We start from the raw sequence: 25,289 nt of genomic DNA on the forward strand, positions 1-25,289 counted from the left end.
TTTATTTGCCAATATACCACCGACATTGAACGTGATTTTGAGTCGGGTAAATGGAGAAGATTCTTTGCCACGATTTTCCAAAACTACGTTGTATCGCTTCTTACATGATATAGGCTTCCGTTATTTAAGACGGGGTAATAAAGCAGCTTTCATTGAAACCAATGAAATTATTAATTGGAGGCACAGATATCTCAGGGAGATAAAACGTTTGAGGGCACTAATTAAAGCTATAATTTACACAGATGAATCGTGGGTAAATATTGGGCACACAGTGACAAAAGAATGGAAGGATACGACAGTGAAAAGTGCACAGCAGGCAGCTAATGAAGGGGCGAGTTCGGGACATAGGCCTCGGAAAAGCCGAGGACCGTGATTTTCCTTAGTCCACGCGGGTAATGAACATGGTTTTGTTCCAAATGCTGAACTAATATTTTTATGCCATAAAAACATAAGAAATTGCGCAAATTAGTGAACGAAGTAAAGAAAAATGAAAGAGATTTGTGGAAAGCAGACGAATTACAGGACGATTTCGACGATGAAAAGTTTTTAATACGACTTTCTTCATCGTCCGGATAATCCTCAAGTTCATCTCCCGAACCCGGTTCATCCAAAGCGGGAACATCAGGCCTTGCAGAAATGATAGGTGTACGTTCAATGTCTGAGAGCAACGCCAGTGATTAAGGTGTGTTGTATTTATTTTACCACCCTAAAATATTAATTTATGAATGAATGAACTTAAAGTAACAAAATTGCAAACGAAAAATGTGGAACTGTGACGCCCTGCTTGAGTCACACTCGAGCGTGATCTTCACGGGTCGATTTCGCAACAGCGCGCTCCATCTACGCTGTACTGCAATTTAAGGTTGGAACGCTCTATAGACATAATAGTAGGGTGCAACAATATTGAAGGCCTTAGAAGTAAGTTACAGAATGAATCTTTTAAAGAGTTCTTACGAAGCTTGCATATCCTCACGTGTGTAGAAACTTGGATTTCACCGAAAAGTAAGGTAGAAGTAAAAGAGTTTGCGGTTTACTATAAGGCAAAAGAAAGACGTATCGGCTGGGGTAGGTACTCGGGTGGGATAATGGTTATGGTTAGGAAAGATTTGCAAGCTAGAATAGACCATATTGAATCAGAAATGGAGGATATTATTTGGTTTAAAATAAAGATGTACGATGAGAGTGAGCGAGATTTATGTTTCGGTTTTGTCTACAACCCTCTTGGAGCCTCTTCATTTGCGAAAAAGGATTTCTTTGATGAATTGGTATTAGAAATTAATAGAATTCAAAATAGTTTTGAGGATGTAGGTATTCTATGAATGGGGGGCTTCAATGCGAGGGTTGCGGATCAGAAGCCGTTGTACGACAAAGAGGCCGAAGAAATGTATGTGCAAAAGAGAGTGAGCCAAGATAAGGGCTGTAATAAAAATGAAGAAAAGTTGTTAGAGCTGTGTGAGTTGAATGGATGGCGGTATGGCGCTGAATTAAGGAACCTGACATGCATAAAGGGGGTAATATCATAAACTTGGCGCTATGCTCCAGAAATGCGTTGCCTATGATTAAAAGCTCGAAGGTAAAGAAATGGGGAGAGTCGCATCATCTACCGATTATTGTCAGAGTAAATGATAGAGAGGTTAGGGTATTAACAAGCAACATGATAAAATTCAAAAACATTAGTAACTAAATACAGGTGGTAAGAGGAGTTAAAGGAAGAGTTTATGAACTATTATGAGGGAGAAATAGGCCAGATAGTGAAATTTGGAATAGACTCAATGATCGTGAATAACCTAACGAGTGTAGCAGTAAAATTAATAGAAAACACTGCAAAGATGGCCGGGGAGAAGATGAGGGTAAAAGAGGGGGAGAACATAATAGGAAAGGGTTGGTACAATGATGAATGCAGGCATAAAAATTATGAAGTACTGATAGCATTGAAGGCGTATAGAAAGCACGGGGAAGAAAATCATAGGATTGAATTTTGAAACTTGAGAAAAGAATACAGAGAAATGCTGTATATAACTAAGTCCGAATGGCAGAAGCAGAGAGTTGTTGAATTGAATAGTAATTCAAAGCAGATTGAAAGTAAAAAAGCATGGAGTACAATTAAGAGGATCTGCGGAATGCAGAAACTTCCTCGGCAGGCTGAAATAAGTCAAACTATCTGGATGGAGCACTATGAGAAATTATTAGGGATCGAAGATGGGTGGAGACCGACAATAGAAGAGAACGGAATTTCGGCAGGGCTGGGGTTACTGTGCCTGCATTAAATAGTGAAATATCGATAGAAGAAGAAGAAGAAGAAGAAGAAGTGTGAGAGGTTTTAGGGAAAGCCAAGAGAGGTAAATCAGGAGCGTTTTCGGGTATCACTAACGAATTTTGGAAGCAGGTGGCGAAGAATAAGGATATTCTAGAAAGTATTGTTAAATTATTTAACAGAATATTTGAATGGGGGGAGTTTCCCAAATCTTGGCAAGAGGGAGTGATCTGCTCAATCTACAAGAAGAAAGGAGAGAAATCTTACCCGAATTATTATTGGGGCGTAACGTTGTTGGATATATTAATTAAAATATACACAGGTCAGTCTTACTCAAGCAAGCAACGGAAGTGCACGTGCTGAGTGGAGTGTGCAGAGTAATGGTTGGAGTAGGAAAATACTGAGCCGCGACAGGGAGGTGGCAATGGCGAATGAAGTTGAAATCAATGGGGACAAGGGAGTATAAGGGTGATTTATAGAAGATAGGAGAGATGGTTTTGGTGGCAGTGGTGGTAACGACGCTGCTAGTCATTGGGGCGTAGAACTAATCGTCGGCCCGAATGCTACCGGCAATATGAACTGGGAACATTTGGAGGCTATTAGAGGATAGTGAGGGAAGTGGTGAAGTATGCTTGTACAATAAACCAACTAAAAGAGATATTTCAGAACCTGTCCAAGAAATTTGAAGAGTTTGAGAGGTGGATAAAGGAGAAAACAGGAGAGACAACAGCAAAGACGGGAAGTAATGAAACTTAAGTTATGAAACTGAAAGAGAAAGTTAAAAATATCGAAGAAGAGGTGACGAAATTGAAGAAAGTGGAGGCGAACTGCTGCCAGGAGCGTATGATGAAATGTAGATTCATACATGGAGTGAAGGAAGATGTTGTTGTTGTTGTTTGAGTCATCAGTCCATAGACTGCTTTGATGCAGCTTCCCATGCCACCCTATCATGTACTAGCCGTTTCATTTCTACGTAACTATTGCATCCTACATCTGCTCTAATCTGCTTGTCATATACCTTGGTCTACCCCTACCGTTCTTACCACCTACACTTCCTTCAAAAACCAACTGAACAAGTCCTGGGTATCTTAAGATGTGTCCTATCATTCTATCTCTTCTTCTCGTCAAATTTAGCCAAATCTATTTCTCCTCACCAATTCGATTCAGTATCTCTTCATTCGTGATTTGATCTATCCATCTCACCTTCAGCATTCTTCTGTAACACCACATTTCAAAAGCTTCTATTCTCTTTCTTTCTGAGCTAGTTATTGTCCATTTTTCACTTCCATACAATGCCACGCTCCACACGAAAGTCTTCAAAAACATCTTTCTAATTCCGATATCAATGTCTGAAGTGAGCAAATGTCTGTTCTTAAGAAAGGCCTTACTTGCTTGTGCTAGTCTGCATTTTATGTCCTCCTTACTTCTGCCATCGTTAGTTATTTTTTCCCAAGTAACAATATTCTTCTACTTCCTTTAAGACTTCATTGCCTAATGTAATATTTCCTACATCACCTGCTTTCGTTCGACTGCACTCCATTACTTTTGTTTTGGACTTATTTATTTTCATCTTGTACTCCTTACCCAAGACTTCATCCATACCATTCAGCAACTTCTCGAGATCTTCTGCAGTCTCAGATAAAATAACAATATCATCGGCAAATCTCAAGGTTTTGATTTCCTCTCCTTGGACTGTGATTTCTTTTCCAAATTCCGCTTTGATTTCCTTTGCTGCCTGTTCTATGTAAACATTGAAAAGGAGAGGGGACAAACTGCAGCCTTGCCTCACTCCTTTCTGGATTGCTGCTTCTTTTTCAAAGCCCTCGATTCTTATCACTGCAGACTGATTTTTATACAGATTATAGATAATTCTTTGTTCTCGGTATCTGATCCCTATCATCTTCAGAATCATAAATAGCTTGGTCCAATCAACATTATCGAATGCCTTTTCTAGATCTACGAATGCCATGTACGTGGGCTTGTCCTTCTTGATTCGATCCTCTAAGATCAGACGTAAAGTCAGGATTGCTTCACGTGTTCCTACATTTCTTCTGAAGCCAAACTGATCTTCTGCCAACTCAGCTTCAACTTGTTTTTCCATTCTTCTGTAAATAATACGTGTTAAAATTTTGCAGGCATGAGATACTAAACTAATGGTGCGGTAGTTTTCACACCTGTCAGCAGCGGCTTTCTTGGGAATAGGTATAACAACATTCTTCCTAAAATCGGATGGGACTTCTCCTGTCTCATACATCTTGCACACTAAATGAAATAACCTTGCCATGCTGGTTTCTCCTAAGGCAGTCAGTAATTCAGAGGGAATGTCATCAATTCCAGGTGCCTTTTTCCTCCTTCTTATCAAGTTTATCAGTTAACTCTGACAACGCTTCGATATTAAATTTTAAACTTTTTTCAAGTTCTTTTATGACCACTTCTGTTATGCGGGTCGAGATGGCCTGCACAATTTTTTCAAGGAAGCTGTCCGAGTTAATGAAGTCGTCCAGCGCGCACTTCACGAGGCGGTCTACGTTGGCAGCACTGGTAATAGCTGGGTTTCCAACTCCGTTGTTTCGGCGACCCATTTTCTTTACAATGCGAATTTGGAAGAAAAAGATCAATACCAACAAAACGTGTGTGTATATTGATTGGTAAATACAAATGTTACACTTCCGCAAATTTTTGTCACTTTCACTGCTGTATAACACCTTCAAATCACTTGATTACTGTGGAGCCTCACTCACTCACGTCCATCAGCAAGCATAAAGCAAGACATATACATATACATCCTATCTTCAATATCACCTACGTCACAACTCGAACATGCCATCACGTACTCGTCCCTAGTTACACTTCTCAATCAGTATCTCGATAGTGATCATCCCCTCACACCATTTGTTATTTCCACCCCCCGCTCTTTCCAATATATCCATTGGTGTGATAATGAGTGCCACCAACTGATACTGACTCGCAAGACTTTATTTCGCAAGTATCGCCGATCCTCAACCCGACACAATTATCTACGACTGAAACATCATATTGCTAAAACTAAAATTATTTTCAATCAGAAACGGCGTGCTGCGTGGAGGTCGTTTATATCTTCACTCAATTCACACATGTCTGCTCTTCATTTATGAAACGCTATTCGCATGCTGTCGCGTGCCTCCCAACATCAAGCACAACGGGTCATACCACGTGATATTATTCTTTCTTTTTTACATTCATTGACACCTGATTATTCTGTACCAATATTTGAACTACCCCCATATAACTCTCATCCTCGTTACTCCACCCTTTTACAACCCATTCAATTAAGTGAATTAACAGCTGTCTTTCATTCAGCATCTAAATCCACCCCAGGTCCGGACTACATTACATACCATATGTTCCGGCTATTACCGTTGAATCCACAGAAATTGCTTCTTACTCTTTACAACGATATTTTAATTAGTGCACATAAACCCCCTCATTGGAATGAATTTTTCCTAATTCCCATACTGAAACCTAACAAATCTCCTACGGACCCAAGTAGTTATCGTGGCATTGTCCTCGCATCCTGTATTCGCAAGACTTTCTTTAAAATCTTACTACAACGGTTTCTGTGGACTATAGAGTATTATCAGTTAATTCCTAAGTATTAATATGCCTTCCTTAAAGGAAAAAGTACCCAAGATCCCATCAATATTTTTACTATAGATCTCCTCCTCGCCAAGCATCGTAAACAGAGTACTCCCTCCGTATTTCTGGATATCAAAAGTGCATTCGACTCTGTCCCACCCACCTTTTATGGGAAAAACTCGCTCCGAAAGGCCTACCTCCCGCTTTTGTTGTCATTTTACAAAAATTATACACATACCGCTCATTAACAACTAAATCTTCATATCATCAATTACCTATCCGCTCTTCTTGTAATGGCTTGCCTCAAGGTGACATATTAAGTGGAATTTTATTTGCTATTTATATCAGTGATTTAGAACATCTCATTTGGCAGTATGCCCGGGTGCTTATGTATGCGGACGATATAGTCCTCTACACATCTCATGATAACATCGATACTGCACGACAACTGATGAGCGATGTCGTGAGTAAAGTATATACATGGTTTCAGGATAATGGTCTTCAACTTTCTATTGATAAATGTGCAGCAATGCTTTTTACGCATAAACGTTCTTATGATCGTTCTCCACTTACTTTTGACGGATATATTATTTCCTTTACTACTCATCACAAATACCTTGGAATAATATATGATCAAAAACTCACTTGGCAGCAGCATATTGCATCGATACGTCAAAAAGCTGACGGATATCTCAAAATTCTTAAAACTGTAGTACGTCGTAGTTGGGGCGCAGACCCCAATACTGCTATCTCATTATATAAGGCAACTATACGCTCCTTTCTGGATTATTGCTCTCATATAATAGACATTGCATCAGTCACCTCTCTTACACCACTTAATACTGTACAATTTCATGCCTTACGTCTCTGTATTGGAGCCCTTACGACTACTCCTACCAACGCATTACTAGTAGAAACAGGTGAATTCCCACTTGTAATTAGACGACACATACTCGCACAAAAATATCTGCTTAAAAGGCTTGCTTTCTCATCTTCTCCTTTAATCCCAAAGTTACAGCTATTACAGGAATATTATCAACAATGTCCGCCCCGTTCAGGACGATGTCCAGCTATATACACTGCTTATATTACTCTAAGCAGATCCCGCACTTCGATTCTCAAGACTCCCACACTTCCCATGTACTCCATTCCCCTTACTAGCCTACACTACACACCTAATATTTTATTCTCTCATAAATATTTATTCTCAGGATCGACATCTTCTTCCGATCCTCCCTTTCCCATGTCGAAAAAACTACGCATAACCCCTTCTGCTAGAAGTGTTCATATCTACACTGACGGAGCAAAACATTCTCAAGGAGTTGGTGGTGCTTTCTTTATTAGTGATTCCAGCACGGTAGAACGATTTCATCTTCCGACTACTTTTCTATTTTTTCTGCTGAGTTGTTTGCCATCCAACAGGCTTTAATTTACATACACAACAACATTCCTTTCCAAAAGTTACCATTTATACAGATGCTAGAAGTGTTTTACAGGCAATATCGTCATTTACCCCCTCCTTAAACTTATATATATATACTGTAAAATCCCTACTCTATCAACTTGAAAGGGATGGAGTGTATATAACGCTTGTATGGATACCCGGACATTCTAACATTCCTGGTAATGATCAAGCTTACAGACAATACCTACCGGTCCTGGCAAGACGAGTGGAACCAATGTGCACGCTATAAAGGTACGTATTATTATCAGCTTCAACCATACATTCCAACAAAACCTTGGTTTTCCAAGGCCACATATACACGCCGACATATTACTATCATAATTCGCTTACGATTCAATCATGCCCTTACTCCTCAATACAAGTTCCGTTTTCATTTGGTTAACCAGCCTTCTTGTGTGTGTGGTGATTTAGAAGGGAATATTAACCATTTATTTTTTCAATGCCATGTCTGTTTTGTCTCTCGTCGTAAGTTAGTCACCAGTCTTACACGAATGAAAATTCCCTTTCCTACTAGTCTTTCTTGTTTGTTATCTGATCTATCTCCTGACATCATTAATGTTATTAATCAATTTCTTGATGATGCTCAATTGATTCTTTAACCATTCCTCGTTCAAGATTTGTCTACTGACTATTTCCACTGCCGTGTAAGTTTATTCACTCATTTTGTTTTGGTGTTCGTCTTCCTCTGCTTCCCGTTCTACTTTGCTCCTGCCGCTATGGTACTTTTCGCTACTGAACATAGCTACCGTCTTTTGTTACTCCCAATACTCTTGCTTCCAACATTATCATAAGTATTTCCGGTACGTCCCTCTTTTGTCAACCAGATCAAACATCGCGTGTTATGGTTTAGGTTAGTACGTTTATCTCCACACTACACTTTCCGGTATTTATCTCATTTTTCCTCCCCAATCCTTAAATGTTCACCCTCCTATCCGTTTTTACCTTCCTCATAGAGCTTTCCTTAATGTTTGTTCATCCCAATTGTAGACCCGGTCGTGTTCGAGTATTAAAAGGACGTCAAGATGGGTCACTTCGGCGTGAAGATTAGTACCTTTGTGTCCCGGTGCTTTCTCCTATGTCTCTCTACTTTTCTGCTTATTTACTTACTCCCCATACTCTTAGAGGGTCTAGGCCATCCTCCTTACCACATAGTTGCACTTATTCAACAGTCTCATGAGGGATACCCTCTACATCCGTCACCCAAACTTCAAAAATTTTCGTTCCATAGGGGAATTTGTGTGACACGTGCCCAACCCGCTCAAATTTCCAGATGATGAAGATTTTGTCCCCTCCATACTTCTTTTGTCTACCTTCGGACACTACGTTCCGACTTCCATTTTGAACTATGTGCAAGATTTTTCGTGTGTGATCTGTGAATACCTTGACTGCTCTCAGTTACATCAATTTTAAAACCCATTGATATGTGAAAATTTCATCTGTATTATGCTTTCTTGACTCTATTTGATGTGGGCACTTTCGTGTATGTGGGGCTATGCCTTTTCTCCATTCACCATCCATAAATTGTACCTACAATTGGTGGAAAATAAATAAATAAATAAATAAAATAATAATAATAATAATAATAATAATAATAATAATAATAATAATAATAATAATAATAATAATAATAATAATATTTTGCGTGTGATTTCTTTTCTTTATACGCATAGTGGCTGGGCAACAGTAAAAGAGCCCATAAGTATCAAGAAAGAAAGAAAAGAAAAGAAAAGAAAAATAAAGTATATCTCGTAGGCAACGGTCTAGTGTGCTGTATTTCCCGGCCTTGTGTATCTCGATGCTCGTAGGCAACTCTCTAACAAGACCAACTACAATTGCATCAGACCGTAATCCAGGAAAAACATGGCGGACATCGGTGGGCGATATGAGAGGTTGAGGGTAAGGTTATGCATGTTTATTCCGAGTCACCTAAAGAAAAGATCACACGTCGAACGTCATAAAATGCAACTCATTAACTCGAAATATGAATAATTAAACACCAAAAGTAGCGTTATCGCGTATTGTAAGTCTAAATGTAATTTCAGAGGGGAAAATAACGAAGGGAGAATTATTGTATCAACGTCAGGTTGAAACAGACACAGAGTACTGTATAAAATTATTTCACATATGAATCTCCGGTCAGCAAATAAGATATATAGATGTCAACAAAGCATTATTATCCTTACATGAAATACTATGGCACCACCATTAACCACAGCCCATTATGTAAAACACGCAAACAAATTTCTTCAACAATATTTCAACCCTCCAAAATCCACCTGTATTGTTGAGTAGGTACAAGCGGTATTTGTATGATACATTTGACCATCTAAAGCACTCGTCACCTTAAAACTCACCAGAATTGATGGCATAATTGTATATTATATAAAAAGAACATAATCCTCATGTTCACTCACGGGAAATTGTAATTGTTCATTGTAAAACGTTGAAAATTAATTACATCATTTTTGCACCACCGTTTAAGATTAATTTCGTGTCTAAGTCATAAATCTTGATCATGATTTTCCGGATCTTTCTGGGACTGATTTAATTTTCTTTGTAGTAAGGTACGTTGACTGATAGGGCATCATTAGTTTAAACTTCGGAAGTTTGCGCGGCACTCGAATTAGATCATCACCTTCTATGGGTATATAATGTCTTCCCTAACAATACATTTGATTTCAAAAATGATAAAATGATTAATGCACAGAACATTATTAGGCCTATGATCCGGTTCGAAGTTTTCCTTACGAATGATCTTAACCCAACTTTGCCTTAATACTAGGTCTTTTGGAAACGGGAACACTGAAACTCTTATACTTACATCCAGGCACACAGCACATTAAACTATACACATATTGCATAGGTAACTAAAAATAAAGAAAATACTTTCAGAGAACAACACGAGAATGAAGATTAACCTAATCACTACCGATATTGTTGGAATAAATAACCTCTTTGAGAACAAGCAACTTCTTACGGCACTGCAAGAGGATCTATGACCTTCTTAAGACTATAAATAAATATAATGTACGATTAATAATATTCAAATTTCCGTAAATATTTGGTAACAACACGACTTTCACAAATCAAAACAAACGCATGCTAGCACTCCAGCTGCCGCCATTATGGACAGGTTCGATAGGTCGGTTAAGGTCTGAGATATTGTAGTTGGTCTTGCCTCTAACATGCTCGCGTGAACGACTCGTTCAAAATATTTGAACCACCGCCGTCTCGATCCTCTCGAGGATCGAGACTGCGGTGATTTGAACGAACTCGTACTAGTTCAAATAAAAGAGTCGTTCAAATGAACTAGTTAGTTAGCTCATGAACGACCCAAACTCTAATCAGAGCTGTGGCTGTGGGAAATCAACAGATCATATGCTTGGTGTCAAGTCAATTGTGATTGTGCATAAAGCGTGAGTTTGTAGCATAGTGACGAGCATTATGTAGATAGGATTGTGCTTTTGTGAAATAACAGCGTAATGTTCCAAATAATCCATTAAAGAGAGTATCTGTGATTGAAAAGTTGCCAGTTTTGATATCGGTGTAAGGTGCTGCCTTAGAATCAGGGTGTAAAATGTTTAAAAGAGGACTCTCCAATTTTTGACAACCAAGTCCTATTCGTACTTTTGCATTTTCACTTGATATTCTTCATACCGTCCCTATTGTGACTCACTCCAAGCCAATATTTTCTTTTATACGTTACTAATAAGTTTGTCCCATTTTTAGGTTAAGTATAATATTGCAGACAGCGAACGAATTATTAATATCTGTTCTGTGATTCTGCAACACGTATCTGTTTCCAGGTTTCCTACCCGAAAATTTATAACTTAGTTGACGTCGACTAACTAATGTGTGCATATTGTCAGACTATTTAGGTAAGGACTCTGTCTTGGCTGAGTCAAAGGCAGAGTTACTGTCTCAGTTCGAAGTTCTTAAAATATACTCTGATCTATTTCAGAATTTGATAAACACTCTGCTAAGAATACAGGAGAGAAAACTGATATGTAGTATTATTACAAGCACAATGAATACTGAGCCACTTTTTGTGTTTGATTTTAAAAATATTGCCAATACATTTTTGCTAGATAATGTTTGCAGAGCTATGCGCTGACATATGACTTGCCTGAAAAGGAATTAAGAAACGGTTCTGCCTAACAGCCCAGCATTCTTCAAGAAGGTGACTAAACAACTTGTAATATTCCAAGGACTATTCTTTCACAGAAAAAGTACCGTAATGATGGTTAGGAAAGAATGGATTGCAAATCCCATGTGTAAAAACGTAATCTTTCCTGACTGAATTTATTGTTACAAGTTCCTCGCCTGCTAAGAGGATTTAATAAGGTAATGTAACTTAAAAGCTTTTCAGTGTGTCAAACACACTAGTTCAGCACATAATATATAACACATAACATACCTACAGAAACAGTACACACTATTAATCAAAAAATGACATGCTTCGTTGTACAATAACATCCTCAGATTCTATCAGATCACTTCAAATCATGCCCATGTATGTACAGTACTGTTTACATTGCATAAATTAGTCGGTGATTATGAATTGGCAGTGTTATAAATAAATATGAACAAATTATTAATGTATTAGTCGTGTCACTTTTGTAAATTATAGAAATTTTTTTGTTTTTACCTTAGGAAACAAAGAAAAATATATTATCTATTTTATTTATTAGGCCTGCATTGTATTCTAGATGGTCAAGATAAGTTTCGACCATTGGCCTATACCCGATGCCAGGACGTGTTCTAAGATTTTAAACGTCAAGGAGACTAATACATGATGTTAGTAAAGAAGTTTTATAAATAAGTTAAATGGACCAAATTTTAGATTATTGTGTTAACAGAAGTTCAGACGTATTTAATTATATCAGTGTACATAACAGTCAAATTAAAATTTCCACGAGGATCAACACGAACTGTAATCTGAACGAAGGATTGTTACATGGTAATTTAAATAGAGTTTAATGAGTCATATACACTATGGTTTAATTATATCATATACAAAGGTGTATTAATATATATCAGAGCTATAAGGTCCTCGAGATTAATACAAATCTTTAAAAAGTTCAAACTGACTAAATATTGAAATCTATGTTTAATTTTTATCAAATATGATGTGCCCCATTTACTCTTCGTTTGTTAAATAAGTTTTTCTTAATGTTTGCTAATTTGTATGTTAAGTTTATTTATAAAGCTGAAGATGACCCAAAATAAAGGGGTCGAAACTAGTCCTGAATAAAATATAATTATTTAAGTACATTTTGTGTTGGTTAGGAGGAGCAGTCTTTTCAATTTTCATTGTCATCATAAATCAACGCGGAGATGAAACTAATAAATTACGTCACATTACAGAAATGTTGGAAACTTTGGGCAGGGGTGACTTGTGATTAAGGGGATGAACTGCTCGAGTAAATGGTGTGTTCTGAGCTGTCAGTGGAGCGAAGGCAAGGAATGATATTTAAAAGGTAGGAAAGATCATAATGTGAAGATAAAGTAGGAAATCAAAGATGACAAATTGAGGCAAATGTTTGTTTATAAGAATAGGAATTAGGGATTGAAATAATGTATCAAGGGAGATGTTTGATTTTCCAACTTGTTTGGCAGCATTTAAGGAAAGACAAAGGAAACAGCTGATGGAGAATCTGCCACTTGGGCGGCAGCCCTCGATGCAGATCTATGTTGATTGGTTGAAAATGATATAGTAAAAATTTCCATTTGTTGTGCAGCTTGATCGTAGTGTTCTCATCTGAAAATGCATTCACATAATATATAATAATGGTAATTATTTACAAGAATACCTATCTGGTGTTTTAGGCGTATTTGTGTATGTGAGTAATAATTGGTGTAATATAAGAACAAATATAATATTAGACCTAGGCCTATCTTTACTCGCATTTATCACGTTTGGAGTAAGATTAAACTGCATAACTATAGGAAAAGCAAATTAGTTCACTTCTTAATGCTGATATCCAAAATGGAGTGATAACATATATGAGGACATGGAATTTGAAGTTGGAAGGCAGTTATCCATTCTAAATACTCTGGTCTGCACTAATTTCATTCCTCACACATGTAATCAAAGTTATAAAATAATATTCCCCTGCCTCCCTATTTAATTTCTTCTATACAGTCCTGTGCCATTATGCTGGTGACATTTTTACAGTACACTAAGCTCTTGTTAGCGGTATGCAAAACAAATAATTCCTTTTTAAATGGCACAGAGCAACTTCTGATCCATTTCTTATCGTTTCTATTGGCCAGCATCAGTTTATGATATTTGCATACTAAGTGACTAGTCATGTCATCTTATAACAACCACCCAAAATGGCCTAACCAATCTGTAATGAACTTCCTTTTAATAGGAAAAGATGTTTTGATGTCTTCACATTTTCTTTTCACAGAATTGGAAGATGAACTGAATTCAACACTAGGTGATTCACTCTCTTGCTGGGCCAATTACTTCAGTGCTGGCATCCCAAGCTCAAGTTGGCAGGTTCAGTCCCATGTCATTGTCATATTTGAAGGAGCTCAAATATTGGCACATAAAAAAACTCTTGCAGGACAGAATTTTGGCAATTTTAACCTGCTCTTTCACAAAGTATCTCGTACAAAACATTTCTAAATATTAGAAACAGAAACAAGATTTCTTATACTGGAACACAGTCTAAGAAATGTAAACCAATAAAAAATCGCTGCCATCTGCTGTTGTCATATGTGACGAGCGAATATTTTAATATTGGTGACTGAAAATTTTGTGCCATGGCATATGATATAGGTGGTTATTGTGAAATATGTGGCACCACTACTGGTACAGTTTTAGATGATAGAATGAACTTTCTTTCAGCCACTTCCTGAGCTGGCAATCTCGGTTCTTAATTCGTATAAGAAATGCTAAACAAATCAGGGAATCCGAACAGATAATTCCCAAGCAGAACTAACATTTATAAAAAAAGTACAAGTACACCTTACTGCACCTACAATTCTCAGTCCAAATTATGCAAAGAAAATATGCCAGTATGTCCAGTCATCAACTGCAGATGCTCCAGCTTACAAACTAGCCAAGTTCATGGACAAAGTAATCAAACATATAGTATAGAACTTGACACAAAGCCATAACGAACAGTAACAGCCTACTCTACAATAGCTTCATTGAATATATCTAACATTCGTTTGCTACAAACCTGTTGAAGAAACATTAGTCACCCTTAAACATACACCAAAAGAACATGTGATTTCAGCAGTATTCGGTAATTGGCACAGAAAGTATATTGGCATCATTTGTGTCCCACTCTTCCTCCCTGCAATTCTGTGGCACAGAGTACTGTCAGGGCTGCCAGTGCATGGTGATACTCTCAGCGTGAGTCGTGGGTAGTCTGTGAGGAGTGCAGGCAGCATTAGCTCCAAGCTCACCCTCGTCTTATTGCTTGCTATCTGCTGCTTCCTACTAACTCACTGGCCACAACATAGCATGCCTCCTTGCTACTTGGAAGATAATCTTCAGATTGTATACTCCCCACCCTACCCCAAATATTTCTGAACGACGTCACAAAGGAAACTCAACATGATTCCCCTGTATGTTTTGAGTAGAGTTCCTCTGCCTCTGGATATACAGTACACGAACTTAAAAAATATGTACCAGGTGTGTGCATAAGTTTTTGCTGGTTTTTGTGGCAAAGAAAACACACAATTTTCAAGGGAAATTCATTTTTTGTTTATTCAAAATATTGGCCATCGGCTTCTACACCCCTTGCCCATCTTTCAGGTAAGTTATGAATACCATGCCAGAAAAACTACTTGTCTTTTGCGACAAACCATTCATCAAGCCATTTTCCAACTTCCTCGAAATTGCTGAAGTGCTGCTCTGCGAGCTCGTGCCCCCAAGAGGTGATAGTCAGATAGCGCCAGGTCGGGGAAGTACGGCGGGTGCAGAAGGATGTCCCATCCAAGTGATTTCAAGGTGCCTGTTATTGGTTTTGCTGTGTGAGACGGCGCATTGTTGCGTAACAAAATCACTTTCCCATGTCTTCTGGCCCGTTCTGGTTGTCTTTCAATCAATGCACGATTTAAATGAATCCTTTATTGGCGATAGCGTTGTGCATTAACCGTTTCGCCGGGCTTCAAGAGTTCATAATACACAATACCGCTTTGGTCCCACCAGACACAATGCAGGGTCTTCTTGCCGAAGCGATTTGGCTTTGGTGTTGAAGGACCGGCTTCGCCAGGTGACAGCCACAATTTTCTCCGCTTTGGGGTTTCAAAATAAAATCGTCGTCACCAGTCACAATTCGGTACAGAATTCGTAACATTGAAGCAGCATTTCACAAGTGACTTTGCGATTTTCCATTTGCTGTTCATTCAGATCGTGTCGGACCCATTTACCGAGTTTGCTGATCTTTCCCATTGCTCGTAAACATCTGTTGATTGTTTCTTGTGACGCATTTAATGCTTATGCCAATTGCTGTTGAGTTTGAGTTGGGTCATCATCCCGTAACGCCTGCATTTGCTCGTTTTCACACTTTTGTGGTCTACCAGAGCACACACTTGTCTTTCACATTGAAATCACCAATATAAATTGTCAAAACCATTTCTCACGTGTTCTTATCAATGGAGCGTGTTCTCCATATGTTTCTACCAGCAAACGATGACTTTCTACAGCCGTTTTCTTTTGATTAAATAAGAAAAGCAATGCGTGCCGATGTTCTTTTTCTGGCACAAATGTCGACATGATCACTGAAGGATACAACACAGACGCTAGTGTTTAGCGGGCTCAACTTGTGTGTGTTGGTAGGTTAATGTTAGATGAACAAACTGATGTCCGTGTCAAATTCATATCCTGCGTACTGTTCGCTGGTGCCATCTCTTAGTGAAACCGGAAAGGACTTATGCATGCATCTGGTAAATAGTGAATATTCCACAACCCTGCAACGTTCTGGGTTTGGATTTCAGAATCATCAGGTTGCATAAACAGTCTGGTGAATATATTCTTCCCCATAAAAAGACAAGTAAATGATTGAAATCGATATAAAGAAAAATCTAATTTAGATGAAATAGATGGAGTACAACACAAGCAACTTCATAAAAACAACTACAAAAGGGCAGGAATTGCACTGAAAATTTCTGCTCTCCACAGACTCGCATAACATAATGAATGTTGGAAAAAAGGAACAGTTGTCACTGTCAGTAGCAGATACGTCAATATTACCCATAACCTCCCCCTTTAGTGAGCTAGTAGCAGGTGTTGGTGCCAAAGATAAAATAGATCGATACTGGAGTGTTGGACGTGATTTTTGTTGCATACACTGCTTTAATGTGAACAACATCTAACCATTCACTATTGGTGATTTTGTCACAAATAGTAATAGAACCATCCTGTCATTAATTCTGATTCTGCCAGTGTCATCATGGTTGCCAGATGTCCGGAATTTTAAGGGATAAACCTAAATTTAAGGAAAATGTCCTATGTCCCATGTAAACCTTCCATGGGATGCAAATTTTCCCATAGTTCGACATACATACATACATACATTATCATTATAGACCGTTATGCCTTTCCGCGTTCAGTCTGCAAGCCTCTGTGAAATTACTAAATGTTGCCACAATCCTCTATTTGCAACTAGTGCTGTGGCCTCATTTAATTCGATAACGTCTTATTTTTAAATCGTTAGAAACCAAGTCTAACCATCGTCCTCTTTGTCTCCCTCTACTTCTCTTAACCTCCATAACAGAGTCCATAATTCTCCTAGGTAACCTATCCTCCTCCATTCACCTCACAAGACCCGATCACCAAAGCCGGTTTATCCGTACAGCTTCATCCATCGAGTTTATTCCTGACTTAGCCTTTATTCCTCATTCCAAGTACCCTCCTGCCATTGTTCCCACCTGTTTGTACCAGCAATCATTACATGTTATAATTCTCATGTTAGGTCCATATTGAAATGTACGTAAATACAAAGTATGTTACAAGTGTTATTTTTAATATCCACCTATTCAATACAAATACGTGTATATTAAAAATAATACCAGCAATCATTCTCGCTACTTTCATGTCTGTTACTTCTAACTCATGAATAAGATATCCTGAGTCCACCCAGCTTTCGCTCCTGTGAAGCAAAGTTGGTCTAAAAACAGGCCGATGTAAAGATAGTTTCGTCCAGGAGCCGACTTCAGTCTTACAAAACGAATACTGCTGATCACAACTGCGAGTTAACTGCGTTAGCTTTACTACACCTTGATTCAATCTCGCTTACTATATTACCACCCTGGGAAACAGCCTAAATACTTGAAATCATCTATCTGTTTCAGCTTTGTATCACCGATCTGACATTCAGTTCTGTAGAATTTCTTACCTACTGACATCAGTTTAGTCTTAGAAAGGCTAATTTTCATACCATACATATTGCACCTATTTTCAAGTTCCAAGATATTAGACTGTGGGCTTTCGGCACAATCTGCCATTAAGACCAAGTCCAGACTGCTTACTATGTTTTCATCGAACTGAATCCCTCCCTGATACTTTATACCTTTCAGCAGAGGATCCATATAAACTACGAACAGCAAAGGTGAAAGATTACAGCCTTGTCTAACCCTTGTAAGTACCCTGAACGAAGAACTCATTCTACCATCATTTCTCACTGCAGCCCAATTGTCAACAGAAATGCCTTTGATTGATTTTAATAATCTACCCTTAATTCTATATTCCCCCAGTATGGCGAACATTCCCTCGGTTCCCTGTCATTTGCTTTCTCGAGATCTACAAAACATTAACATAACTGTCTGTTCCTCTCGTAACGTTTTCATTTACCTGGGCACATACTGAAAATCTGATCCTGACAGCCCCTCTGTAGTCTGAAACCACATAGATTTTCATCCTACTTCCAATCAACCACTCATCGCCCCCTCCCTTCCACGATGCCAGTGAATAGCTTTGCCTGGTATACTGATCAGTTGTAGCAATCCTTCCTGTTCCCTTGCCTATAAATAAGTGCAATTACTGATTTGTCCAATCTGAAGGTAGGGTAATGGTGCTATATATCGAACGCCCTTTAATTATCGAACAGTTCACACATCCCATTGCAAAATAAGGATATCAAAAAGTTGGAAATTTCTAAATTCACCCTTCCAAACTTACCTTTATGCCAATCGTTAGGTCGAATTCGTTACCGTGTTGGTGAACGCGGGAAAGTCTCAGAACTTTGGAGTTGGCGGGATTTTGATGAGATCGTTGTATTGTTACTAAGGCGCAGTGTCCCTGTGATTATCTTTTTTTGCTGGTAAAATATTGTCTTCAGAAGGTATCTTATAAATAATAGGTTGTATTAGCATACCTACATGCTTATTAATTTCTTGTATTGTGAGTTTTCACCTATCTTCATATTTATTTGTAAAATAAAATACTGTTCGATATTTGACTCCCGTTTTAGAATATCAAAAGGACGTTTGATAAATGAGGTTCATTTAATAGTAAAACAACCCTTAATATCAAATGCCACTGAAAATTAATAGGCTGTTTATGATTCCTGGATTTCTGTGGTCGTGACTGCTGAGGCGCCTATCTGTAACTTGAGAGGTCCTGAATTTGAACCTCATCGGGTATAGTCAGATTTCTTTTACGATGTCTTGTGTCTGTCTGATGCCGTACGTTGTTCTAATCTCTTTATTGAACAATCCTGTCTCTATCCAAGGTTTCTTGACGTCTGCAAATAAAGTGGCGTCGATAAGAAGCGGTGTGTGGGGGCAGTTACCCCACACTTTTTGGAAAAGAAAGAACCTATTTTATTACATTTTAGCCATTTAAAACTAGAAAGCGGAAAATATTTCTCTTTGCAGTTGTTGCTTATTTCCTTAACTAGTGCTCAGAGCTTGACAATGGTCAAACTTAAGACGTCCAGCGGGGGAATCGTCCCAAAAGCCAAAGTTAAACCTGTTGAAAAAATGAAACGGTGTCAGTATTCATTATCTGCCTTGTCTGAAGCTGTTCAACAGGTTAAGTCCGGCATGATGTCGCAAAGGCAGGTATCTAAACATACGAAAAGAGAGAGAAGAAGAGGGCGTTAGTGAATAGGTAATCAACATGGCTAAGAGAGGATTTCCTTTGAAGAAAAATAATTTACTTGACACTGTTCAGCAAATTATGCAGTCATCAGGAAGGAGTTCACTGTTTAAGTATGGAAGACCTGGTAAAACCTGGTTCAAATGTTTTATGGGATGGCATCTTTCCCTGTCTCAGAAGAAGGCTGAAACCATTAGCAAGGGCAGGGCTGCTGTCTCAGAAGAGAGAATACATGGTTGGTTTGCTGGACTGTTGCGCTGCCTGGAATCTGAGGATGTAAGATCAATTATGCAAGACCCAAGCATGATCTTCAATGCAGGCGAGACAAATTTTCTGTTCCATGACGTTTCAGGAAAATTCCTTGGAGTCAAAGAGGAACAGCTTCATAATTACGGCTACCTCTAAAGAGAAAGAAGGCATAACAGTGCTCGGAAATTTCTGTGCCGACAGGGGTTGTGCCCCAACAATGATCATCTACAGCAACATACGACTTCAGCAACTTATCAAAGATAGTGTACCTGAGCTGTGGATCTACGAGAAAACTGGAAGTGGCTGGATGAAGGCCCCAACGTTTCTGAACTACCTTCAACACACTTTAGGTCATGGTTAGAGGTAGAGAAAATTATAGCTGGGCTGAGTGGCTCAGACTGTTGAGGCGTTGGCCTTCTGTCCACAACATGGCAGGTTCGATCCTGGCTCAGTCCGGTGATATTTGAAGGGGCTCAGATTCGTCAGCCTCTTGTCGGTAGATTTACTGGTACGTAAAAGAACTCCTGCGGGACTAAATTCCGGCACCTCGGCGTCTCCGAAAACCGTAAAAGTAGTTAGTGGGACGTAAAGCAAATAACATTATTAGAGAAAATTACACTTCCTGTTATTCTATTTCTTGATAGACACAGGAGTCACTTATCCCTTCAAGTCAGTGAATATTGTCATGACCATGGAATAATATTGTACTGCCACGAACCTACTACGCTGGCGTAGCAGGGGGAGAGGTGATACTTCCACATGGCGCGTCTCAGGTGGGGGATAGAGGGGTCCTAACCGGCTTGCCGGCGGACTTGAGGGAAATAAAATACCTCTCGCGGACCAAACACACTACCTCTCGCGGTTGGGGGACGCACATGTAGAACACACCCGCGGTATCCCCTGCCTGTCGTAAGAGGCAAGGCGACCAAGGGATGATTTTATTAGAACCATGAAACTACTTTTGATTCGTACCTTCATGCGGGAAACACCATGGGTCGCCTGTACTTGAGAGTAGTACCACTAAATTAGGTACAAAATAGGTTTGTGATTCGTAGCGGTAAAGAGGCTGGCCTGGGGGTTTCCAGTACCTGTGCGTCGTACCCATGTGAGCAACACCATGGGTCTGGGCGTAGCCTGTGTGTTGTACCACTATATGAGCGACACTTTTGGTCTGCGTTACCTGTGATTGGTGCCCATTATGTGAGGAACACATGGGAATACCAGCGCCCGTGATTAGTACACCCAGATGAAGAGCCTCATCAGTTTGCGTTTCCTGTGAGTGGCGCCATTGTGTGAGAAACACCATAGGTCTGCGTTCCCTGTACGAAGTACAATACTTGTGAGTAGTACCATCTTGTGTGGAACACCGTGAGTCTTTGCTATCTTTGCTACTTTTGATTAGTACCCCAACATGACAAATACCATGGTTCTACTTTACTCGCAACATGTACCATTCTGTGGGGCCTTAGACATGGATTTTGCACCCGTTTAGACATCAAGCATCATTGTGCTTTATAAGTGGTCCCTTGGTCAGTAATACTATTATTTACGATCTTTTTTTGAGTCTGATCCGCTGTTTTTGTTTGTTTGTTTGTTTGCTTTTGTTGGGTTCATGTCCATCCATTCATTCTTCATGACATTTTTTATTTTATTTTGGTCAGTGGCTGAATTTGTACTTTTTGTTATTTCATTTCGTACCATTAGGGGCCGATGACCTCGATGTTAGGCCCCTTTAAACAACAAGCATCATCATCAATGTTGTACTGCCTTTTCCCTAACGCCACCCATCTTCTGCAACCAGCAGATGTGGGGGTATTTGCACCTCTAAAGAGAGGATGGGAAAATGCTCTTCAAGACGAGAAAATACAAACTCTCTGTGCATCAGTAACCAAGGTAGAGTTTGCACCCATGTTAAAGAAAGTTTGGGATGATACTGTTAGGCCAAATATTGTGAAAAGTGCCTTTCATGAGTGTGGTCTCTATCCACTAGATCCCAACGCTGTGGACTACACAAAATGTGTTGCAGATATTTTGAAAACTCCAGTGGGAAGGCAACAGCAAGAGAGTGACGAAGGCAGCCCTTCATCCCTTTTTACTTCCAGTCAGAAGTTAGTGTGCTTGATGACCTGGAAGAATTCTTGCCTCATCGCATTCTTGATAAGTTCAATGGCAAACTAAGACGTGATGGAGAAAAACAGAATGATGGTGAACCAGATTTGTATGCTTATTGGAAAAGTGTTACAATTTGGTACAGTGCAACACGTGAAACAATATCGGCTAAACAGATTGAAACGATAAGACAGTTCATCAGAAGATGATGGTGATCGAGGTAGAGATGATTTCACGCAGAATGATGAACGTTTGAGGTGTTGTATGTACCTTCTCCCAAGAAGGATTTTCCTGGTGCCGTCATTTTGAAAAGTGGAGTGAAAGTTCACAAGCCGAAAATATTGAATGAGCATGAAATTGCTTCGGAACTTTCCTGCTCACCCACCTCAAGTAGTAGTGAGGATTCTTTCAAAGATTTTCGCTAGGCTCCTCGAATACCAGAAAAACCTCATTGGTTTAGAATAAGGAAAACATACGCGATATCTTCAAAGGAGTACCGGGAAGAATTGAAGAGAAAGAAAAGAAACGAGGAAGACTAAAGACATGTTCCGCTCTCTGTGGAAGGGTGGAGATAAGAAACTGATTTTTGTGTTTAGCAGGATATTTTAATCTGTATTAATATTGCCTCTACTTTCGTGATTTCTAATTAAGAATCATTCTATTTTTCTCATGTCATTACACTCGTATAATGTCTAAAGTACACTAATTTATAATAAATATTTCTGTTCGGTATTTAAAATCTTGCTGTTCAATATATATAAAAATCATGTTCGATAAATAAGACCTCGCTGATCGATATATAATGTAGACCATTTGATATATGGAGGAATACAACTGTTGCATTTCAGGGCACCTCGAGGTTACAAATTATATATTTTAAAAGTCTAAACAAGCTAGAACACTCTATGTTAATGTTACTACTCTATGAAGCCATTTCATCCCTGCCTTCCCACTATACTTCACCATTTCAAGTCTAATTTCATCTATTCCTGCTGCTTTATAACAATGGAGTTTATTTACCATCCTTTCTACTTCCTCAAGCATAATTTCACCATCATAATTTTCCTCCTCCCCATGAGCTTGGTTGTTCGTGACACCACCAGGAAGATTTCCTTTATGTTGACAAGATGTTCAAACTATTCCCTTCACCTCTCCAGTGATTCCCTGGGATCTATTATGAGTTAACCTGAATTACCCAAAACACTTTCATTTCCCTTTTACCTTCCTTCCTAAGATTCTTTATTACAGTCCATAAAGGTTTCCCTGCTGCTTGACCTACCCTTTCCAGGTTATTACCAAAATCTTCCCACAACTTCTTTTGGAATCAACAACAATTTGTTTCGCTCTGTTTCCTTCATCTACATACAATTAATTCTCTGTCTGCATCGGCCCTTGTTTGGAGCCATTTCTGATAAGCTTTTTTACGTTTACGAGCTGCTCTCACTTCATCATTCCATCAAGGCGTTCGCTTTTTCCTATCTTTACACACAGTTGTTCCTATGCATTCCCTTGCTGTTTCTATGACATCATCCCTGTATGCCACCCATTCTCTTTCTATATCCTGAACCTGCTTACTGTCTACCGTTTGAAACTTCTCACTAATCCTATTAATGTATTTCTCTCTAATTTTCTCGTCCTGGAGATTTTCTATCCTTATTCATTTGCAGACAGATTTCACTTTCTCTATCCTAGACCTAGAGATAGATAGCTCACTACAGATCAGATAGTGGTCTGTATCATCTAAAAATCCCCAGAGAACCTGTACATTCCTAACAGACTTCCTGAATTTGAAGTTGGTTAAGATATAGTCTGTTAGGGATCTGGTACCCCTAACCTCCCATGTGTAGCGGTGAATAGCCCTATGTTTGAAGAACGTATTCATAACTGCCTACCTCTTACTAGCACAGAAGTCCAGCAAACACTTCCCATTCCCATTAGCTTCCGTATCTTCCCCACATTTACCAATTTTCCTTTTGTATCCTTCAATTCTATTTCCAACTCTTGCATATAAATCGTTCATGACTCTGACTACGATGTCACTCAATGCTTGATAAAACTTGTCAACTTCATCCTCATCTGCTCTCTCACATGGTGAATACACTGAGATATTTCTTGTCCTAATTCCTCCCATCTGCCAAATCTACCCACATCATTCGCTCATATCGTTCCTAACAGAAACTATGTTGCATGTAATAGTATTCCTGATGAAAAGCCCTACCCCTCACTCTGCCCTTCCATTTTTAACACCCGTCAAGTACACTTTATAATCTCCTATCTCTTCCTAGTTATCTCCCCTTACCTGAATATCACTTACTCCTAGCACATCCAGATGCATCCTCTTTGCTGACCCAGTCAGTTCTACTTTTTCTTCCATAAGCCCCATTAATATTGATAGCTCCCCTTCAAATTCCATTTCATTCGCCAAGTTGTTTCTAAGGAGTCCCTCACCTGTCAAATGGGAGTGGGACTCTGTTATTCCCATAGGTCCAAGGCTTGCTTAAAATGTTCTGAGCTCAGTAAATTCATGAAGCATTATGCTACCCTACTTACACATAGTCCAAGTGAGGATCTCTTCTCATACGGGTTAAGAACCACCAGTGTATTGTATAGTCCTAGCTGTCTGAGCACAAGGAGGGCCATGAGCTTGAATATGTCAGAAATGTCCACTCCCATTCCATTGCACCTGGTATCCTGACTCTCAGGACCACTTAGTAGGCCACTCAGCCGTTGCCCATGGTTCACGAACTGAGACGTGACTACACTAGGTAGTTCAACTGTCCGTAATTTATACTTCGCACCCTCGGTCTTTCAGTGTAATAATAATCTTATTTGCTTTATGTCCCACTAAGTACTTTTACGGTGTTTGGAGATGTTGGGGTGCTGGAATTTAGTCCCGCAGGAGTTTTTTAAATCCAGTAAATCTACCGACACGAGGCTGACGTATCTGAGCACCTTCAAATACCACCAGACTGAGCCAGGTTCGAAACTGCCAAGTTGGGGTCAGAAGGCCTGGCCAGCGCCTCAGTCGTCCGAGCCACTCAGCCCGGCGAATTTTCAGTATTTATAAGCGGTTATCTAATAGTAATCAAATTCCTATATCCCCATAATTGCAATTCAAGTCCCTGGTGTAGTTTCGACAGAAGATTTTTGAGAAATGATTGTAGACAACCTCTTATATTTCAGCATTTAAGGACACTTTATTCTCTGTCCCATGGAGTAGGGAGAATAATAGTAATCCACCAGCTGTAATAATCATATAATCACATTTTAGTTGAGAATTGTAATGTAGATACGGTATTGCCTGCTATATTCGTGTGTATGTAACCCTTTCCATACATCTGCATTTAATGAGACAGCAGTTTTCATTTCTATTAAAGCATAATAAGTTAAAATAGTACTAGGACTACTGTAATAATACTCTGTCTATGCATTTAACTTTGTTGGTAATCCTTAAGTAGTTATTGTGAATTTCCAACTCTAACTGCAATTTTCATTTTGTTTGTGCTTAGTAAAAACCTATTGTAATTAGGATG

At 39.0% G+C, this 25,289-nt stretch overlaps 1 protein-coding gene across 2 annotated transcripts in view; it reads left to right on the plus strand.

Moving 5' to 3' along the window:
• The first annotated feature begins 10,668 nt into the window (after positions 1-10,668).
• The window catches only part of MCPH1 (Microcephalin), a 130,794-nt gene continuing 116,173 nt past the window's right edge, over positions 10,669-25,289 (plus strand). Inside the window, exon 1 of one of the 2 annotated variants that reach the window (XM_067147408.2) lies at positions 10,669-10,750. The gene's annotated coding sequence lies outside the window, so the exon portion shown is untranslated. Of the gene's footprint in view, positions 10,751-11,558; positions 11,679-25,289 lie in introns of those variants that run through there. The other variant, XM_067147411.2, reaches the window with a different exon arrangement.

Source organism: Anabrus simplex, chromosome 5, assembly GCF_040414725.1.
Source record: "Anabrus simplex isolate iqAnaSimp1 chromosome 5, ASM4041472v1, whole genome shotgun sequence".
Classification (NCBI taxonomy): Eukaryota; Metazoa; Arthropoda; class Insecta; order Orthoptera; family Tettigoniidae; genus Anabrus; species Anabrus simplex.